At 38.5% G+C, this 7,530-nt stretch overlaps 1 non-coding gene across 1 annotated transcript; it reads right to left on the reverse strand.

Moving 5' to 3' along the window:
• Positions 1-6,689: 6,689 nt before the first annotated feature.
• LOC112752948 (small nucleolar RNA R71) lies at positions 6,690-6,797 on the reverse strand. Its single transcript, XR_003177356.1, has one exon. It is a non-coding gene; the product is annotated as a small nucleolar RNA R71 (small nucleolar RNA).
• Positions 6,798-7,530: the final 733 nt, after the last annotated feature.

The following is a 7,530-nucleotide window of genomic DNA, read 5'->3' on the forward strand; positions in this document are numbered from 1 at the left end:
TAATTTCTTTGTAATTCAATCTCTCAAATCTTGATCAATAGCCAATTCCTTGGTCAATTGCTCATGAGAAGAGATGAAGTATGGTCACTGATTATACCACATGTATTTCCAAATCAAAGTGTTGGTAGGATTATATGTCACTATATCCATCCAAACCCCAATTTGTTCCAACATGAGAAAGCATTTCTAGCATGATCTCTTCATTCCTCTTCCAAAGTTCCGAAGAGATCCAAGTATGAATAGCTTCTTTTCCAAGATAACTACCCAATTGAATGAAGATTGAAAGCTTTCTAGTAAAATCAAGAGAAGAGATAGAAGAAGAATAATGAAAACTAATATTGATCCATCAAATTGCAACAGAGCTCCCTAACCGAATGAAAGGGGTTTAGTTATTCATAGCTCTGGAAATGGAAAGCAAAGACGGAAAATACATTATGAAAAGTAAACTAGAAGTGCAGAGAAAGTAAATTATATAGAGAGTAGTTCTCAAATTTCCAACCCCCTTTCTAATTCAAAACTACCCCTATACGTTGAGAATCTTCCTTTCTCCCTACGTTAGAGTTCACGTTAGTGTGGCTAGCGTGACCCTTAACGTAGGCTTGCCACATCTTCGAGAATGTTAGTGACACTTACCTTTGTCACTAACGTTTCAAAACGCCCTACTTCCCACGTTAGAGTTCACGTTAACTAGGTTAACGTGGCTTCTAACGTGGTGGTGATAGCCATCTCCAACGTTAGTGACAAAGGTGAGTGTCACTAACGTTGGCTCATCATTCTTCAATCCATGTTAACTAAGTTAACGTGGGAGTTAACGTTGCTCATAGTGGCTCATTCCAACGTTAGTGACAAAGGTGAGTGTCACTAACGTTGGCGATTCTTGCTCCCTCCACGTTAGCTTCCACGTTAACTAAGTTAACGTGTCAACTAACGTGGATCAAAGTGGCTTAGTCCAACGTTAGTGACAAAGGTGAGTGTCACTAACGTTGGCCATTCTTTTGCTTCCCCACGTTAGAGTCCACGTTAACTTAGTTAACGTGGCTCTTAACATGGCCAATATGAGCTTGGTCTAACGTTAGTGACAAAGGTGAGTGTCACTAACGTTGGTTTCATTTTCTTCTTCCACATTAGAGTTCACGTTAACTTAGTTAACATGACTCTTAACGTAGGCTATGATGGCTTCGAGGATGTTATTGGCGATTACTTTTCTCATTAACGTTGCAAGCTAGCTCCCATTCCACGTTAGTGGTTACGTTAGTTAGACTAACGTGGCTGCTAACGTGGTTCTTCCTTGCTTCCTTTGTCCTGAAATCAAGCAATAGAGTGCATCAAAGTTCTAATCCAAATCATGAGACATGCATCATCCAATTTGTCATTCAATTTTTGCATAATTCTCATGAAATCATGTAAAGTGCATAATATTTGCTTGAATTAAGATGTAAGTGAAATTCTACCCAAAACTTGCTTATTTCCTAAGAAAATGCATGAAACTACCCTAAAACAATAAAGAAAAGGTCAGTGAATGATGACAAGTCATCTTAGCCTATTTTAGCTAGTCTTTTTCTTTTGTTTTCATTAGAATTATGCACTTTCTTGAGCTACAAGCAAGCTAATTGAGTAGATTTTCATGTTTCCCTTGATTGAACCAACCATATATGAATTCATGCCATTTCATGAGGTTTTGTGCTATATTTGTTGCATATTATGAAAGAATGAAGATCTCATGATTTTTAGCATAGCTTTGATTAGTTTGGTTGATTAATGATAGGTGAAGAAAGCTTGGAGAAAGGTTGAAGCAAAGAGGAATGGCTAGAAGTGAAGAGAGGACAATGGAATAAGTGAAATTGAACCAGGAGACATGAAGTTAGCCCCAACGTTAGACCCCTAACTTGGAGGCTAACGTTGGAACTTGAGAGTTTCTCCCCTGGGCACCAACGTTTGCGCCAACGTTAGCCCCCTAACTTGGAGGCTAACGTTGGCACATGAATTACAAAGGGGGAAGGGCCAACGTTTGCGACAACGTTAGCCCCCTAACCTGGAGGCTAACGTTGGCACATGAAGACACAAGGGAGGGGCACCAACGTTTGCGCCAACGTTAGCCCCCTAACTTGGAGGCTAACGTTGGCGCCACTAGCACTAAACAAGGCCAACGTTAGGGTCAAAGTTAGACCCCTAACGTTGGCACCAACGTCCATACCAGAAGAATTTGGCTTGCTGATATGAAAAGTTGGGGCCAAAGTTAGACCCCTAACTTTGGCTCAAACGTTAGGTCCAACTATGGCTAACTTCAAAACCGGTTCAATTGGTTCACTTTGGTTCTTCTTCAAACTTCAAGAGCAATCAACCAAGGCCTCTTTCAACCCAATTCCACCAAGAACAAAGGCCCAACTCAAGGCTTGAAGATCATTTTGGAAAGTGTATAAGTAGGATAGAATTCAAGTTATTCGAGGAGCTTTCTTTTTAGAATTTTCATAATAGTTTCAGAGAGCTTTTGAACTTGAGTGAACTTTAATTTCTTGTTTTCATTGCTTTCAATTTTATTTTACATTTGTCTTGGATCTTGGATTGGAGAATTGAAGAAATTCTATTTCAATCTCAATCTTGGATCTCTCTGTTTCTTTACTGTTAATTAAATTCCATTTCCGGTTCATTGTTCTTCATCTCTATTCTTTGCAATTTACAATTTCCTTGCTATTGTTCTTGTTGGATCTAGGAAGGCATTGAGATCTAGACTTGGTTTTCTAGTCTCTGGGTCCTGAGATCTGAATTTCTCATTTCAATTCCCTGTTTATTGCTTTTTCTGTTCATTCACTTTACTGCTTCAAGATCCGGTTCAATCCCAATTCCCTTTCCCTCTTCTGTTTGATGCAATTTAGTTTTTCCTTGTTTAATTCCTGCAAATCCACATCCCAATCCCCTTTACATTTCAAGTAATTTACATTCCTTGCACTTTAAGATTCTGCAATTTACATTTCTTGCACTTTAAGTTTCTGCCATTTAATTTCTTGTTCTTTAAGTTTCAGCAATTTATTTCTTGTTCTCTTTACTTCAATGCAATTTAATTCTGCAAGTCACAAAACCATCAACCAAATCTTGATTCGCTTGACTAAATCAACCACTAAACTAAAATTGCTCAATCCTTCAATCCCTGTGGGATCGACCTCACTCCCGTGAGTTTTTATTACTTGATGCGACCCGGTGCACTTGCCGGTTAGATTGTGATGTTTTGGAAGAAATTTATTTTTCACCAAAATATCTCATCAGTGAAACTGGCCAAAATGCCCTGGCATCATCTGGGGATGGTAAGCTATTGCTACCTTATGAACAATCCCATGCTTCTTTCGTATACCTTCTAATCTCCTGTTACAAAAGTGAGTGTCTTGATCACTCATGATTGCTCGTGGTGATCCAAAGCGACAGATAAAATGATTTCTAACAAAGGAGACAACAACGTTAGCATCATCAGTATGGGTAGGAATTACTTCCACCCATTTAAAAACATAATCTACAGCTAACAATATATATAAGAAACCACTAGAGTTTGGGAATGGACCCACGAAGTCAATTCCCCAAACATAAAAAATTTCACAGAATAACCTAAGTTGTTAGGGCATCTCATCCCCCTTGGATATATTGCCAAACCTTTGGCATGGGGAATGTAACAACTCTAGTTTTTGAAAATCAAATAATTAGTCATTTGTGATTTATTTTATTTGTTGATAATTTTATTTTAAGAAAATTATTTTACTAAAGGTAATTAAATAGAGTTTCATCATAATTGGAGTTTAAATTAATTAGAATTTTTATATAATCTTTATTAGATATTTGGTACAATTGAAATTATAACTTTGATAATTGAAAAATAAGAAGAAATGTATAATTTAATTTAAATAAATTCTATTTTGAATAAATTATGTTATTAATTTGAACTCCTAGAAATTATTTTATTAAAAATGATTAGATTGATAATTATAAATACCTTAATTCTACGTCAATTAATATTTATGTACAATATTTATTATAATTGGTTATTTTATAAATTGAAATTAAAGTTTCGGAGATAGAAAAATAAAGAAAAGTTATATCCTTTAATTTGAACAACTAATATTGAGCTAAACCATATTTTATAAACATGTGATTAATATATTTATTTTATATTTTAAATTAGAAATAATTGATTGAACTTAGCTATATGATGATAAATAATATTCTTAAATATTTTTAATAGAGTATATTTGATTTTAAAATTACTCTACCCTTCAATTTTATCAAAATATCTATTCATATCTATCCATATTCTTTTATAAAATCCCTAATTCCTAAAGTTAAATTTCTAAATTGAATCAGAAACCCTAATTCACAAATCCCAGAAACCCTAGCCCAGCTACCCTCTTCCCCAAGACTCAGCAGCAGCTATGCAGCCCTATCCAAAACACACACACACGGTTCCCTGAGCCAAAGGAAAAAAAAAGAACGGGAACAGAAAGAAAAGGGGGACCGAGGAAGGAAAGGGGGGAGAAGAGGGAGGCGGCGCGGTGGGTGCCACTGCCACCGTCGCCGCTGTTGCTAGTAGAGGGGAGGGGAGATCTGAGCGAGGAGAGAGATCGACCCACGCCTCGCCGCCGCGCCAACGTCCCAGTGCCGCCGTCGCGTCATCGTCGAACTAGAGGGAAGAGCTGCTGCCGCCACGCCTCGCCGTCGAGCTGCATCACGGCGCCGTCCTGTTCATGGAGCCACAAGCTCGCATCACTGCCGATCCATCTAGTAGCCAACGCCGTTGCGGGGGAAGACCAGAGCCGAGGCAAGGAGCAGCGCCGAGAGGAAGAGAAGGAGCTGCGCCACATCGTCGTCCAGCCACTGTCCGACCCGCCATCACCGGCGTTTCGCTACTGTCGCTGCAGAGGCCAAATGCCATCAAACTTTCTGCCACCAACTTGGGGTCCGTCGTTGTCAAGACCGTAAGGAGAGAGAGACAAGGCCGAAACTGTGCGTCCGAGAGAGAAGGGTGGATGTTGTTCGCACTGTCGTACCATCACCACGGCCAGGATCCGTCGCAACCGCCGTGAGCCGTCCCTGTTGTCTTAGTGGTCGCCATCACCATGAGTAAAGTCTGCTGCTGGTATTAGTTGAGACTGCCGAAGTTGCTGCTTTGATTCAGATACAATTCGTGCTAGTTCCTGCTCACCGTTGTCCTTTGTTCTGCCTCTGCTTTTGAATTTTGCAGTACCCAAACCTCTGCCGCCGTGGGTATTGCTGTTGGGGGGGAACCAATGTTGGAGCTGCCCTTAATGATTCTGATTCTGCTACGTAAGTTCTGAGATGCTGTCTTGTTGCTGGAGGAAGAGAACTCGTAAAAAAAAAATGTCATCGGGGCTGCTGTTTGGTTTGATTGCCTTGTTAATGCGACACTGAGGTAGGGGATTTATTTCAAAATTAACAGCTTTTAACTTATGAATGCCAATGAGGTTTAGTGAGTAATTGCAAATAATTCATAATTATGATTAATTGATAGAAATAAGCTTGATTGATTTGAGATTGTGAAATTTGGATTAAGTTTGGTATTGAGATGATTTTCTAGTATTTAAATTAATTTATTGATTTTAGAGTGTGGCTGTAAATATCATTGGGTGTTTTTGTTGTGAGTGATTGATTAATTGATAAGATTAATTCTGGTTGAGGCTATGATTGATATTGGTTTTCTGATTTTGATGTAATTATTGAAAATTCTGATTTTATGTGATTATTCTAAATTGGTTGAGTTGTGGCTATATTCTAAATATTGAGGATAAGTGCTTACTGTTGATTTTAGTTATCAGATATATATGAATGGCTGTGAATTTGACTTGTGACTGGCTGAAATTCATTTTGGTGGTTATTGAAGGATTAGAACTTAAAGGATTAAACTGTCTTGAGAACCTGATTTTCTGAAATAATATAGTAAATTTTAAGAGTATATAAATAATTTTGTAATGGTTAGACTAATTTTCTGTGTCATGATTTATTGATTCTGACTTGGCTGTGATTGTGGCCGGTTTCATGGTTGTAAGTGATTAATTGATGATATTGATTTTGATTTGAGGCTGTAACTATTTCCGATTTTCTGATTGTTTGGAATTACTGAGAATCCTGTTATTTGATTATGTTGAGCTGGTTGCCATAGGCTGGTTTGCTTGATGGTTGCAAATTGACTGAAATTCTGATCTTTGACGGATTTATATTGAATTGAATGATGTGCTGGTTATTTGATATATTGTAACGGTAGTGGAATTGGTTGGTGGAATTAAGTAAAGGAGATGGCAGCCGAACCCAACAACAATAATGCAAGGAGAATGCTTGGTGACTTTACTGCACCTAATTCCAATTTACATGGAAGAAGCATCTCCATTCCTGCCATTGGAGAAAACAACTTTGAGCTGAAACCTCAGCTAGTTTCTCTGATGCAGCAGAACTGCAAGTTTCATGGACTTCCATCTGAAGATCCTTTTCAGTTCTTAACTGAATTTTTGCAGATATGTGATACTTTTAAGACTAATGGAGTAGATCCTGAAGTCTACAGGCTCATGCTTTTCCCTTTTGCTGTAAGAGACAGAGCTAGAGTGTGGTTGGACTCTCAACCCAGAGATAGCCTGAACTCTTGGGACAAGCTGGTCACGGCTTTCTTAGCCAAGTTCTTTCCTCCTCAAAAGCTGAGCAAGCTTAGAGTGGATGTTCAAACCTTCAGACAGAAAGAAGGTGAATCCCTCTATGAAGCTTGGGAAAGATACAAACAGTTGACCAAAAAGTGTCCTTCTGACATGCTTTCAGAATGGACCATCCTGGATATATTCTATGATGGTCTATCTGAATTGGCTAAGATGTCATTGGATACTTCTGCAGGTGGATCCATTCACCTAAAGAAAACGCCTGCAGAAGCTCAAGAACACATTGACATGGTTGCTAATAACCAGTTCATGTACACTTCTGAAAGGAATCCTGTGAATAATGGGACGCCTATGAAGAAAGGAGTTCTTGAAATTGATACTCTGAATGCCATATTGGCTCAGAACAAAATATTGACTCAGCAAGTCAATATGATTTCTCAGAGTCTGAATGGAATGCAAGCTGCATCCAATAGTACTCAAGAGGCATCTTCTGAAGAAAAAGCTTATGATCCTGAAAACCCTGCAATAGCAGAGGTAAATTATATGGGTGAACCTTATGGAAACACCTATAACACATCATGGAGAAATCATCTAAATTTCTCATGGAAGGATCAAAAGCCTCAACAAGGCTTTAATAATGGTGGAAGAAATAGGTTTAACAATAGTAAACCTTTTCCATCATCCACTCAGCAACAGACAGAGAACTCTGAACAAAATACCACTAATTTAACAAACTTAGTCTCCGATCTATCTAAGGCCACTGTGAGTTTCATGAATGAAACAAGGTCATCCATTAGAAATTTGGAGGCACAAGTGGGCCAGCTGAGTAAAAGGATCACTGAAATCCCTCCTAGTACCCTCCCAAGCAATACAGAAGAAAATCCAAAAGGAG

This window comes from Arachis hypogaea, chromosome 15 (genome assembly GCF_003086295.3).
Source record: "Arachis hypogaea cultivar Tifrunner chromosome 15, arahy.Tifrunner.gnm2.J5K5, whole genome shotgun sequence".
Classification (NCBI taxonomy): Eukaryota; Viridiplantae; Streptophyta; class Magnoliopsida; order Fabales; family Fabaceae; genus Arachis; species Arachis hypogaea.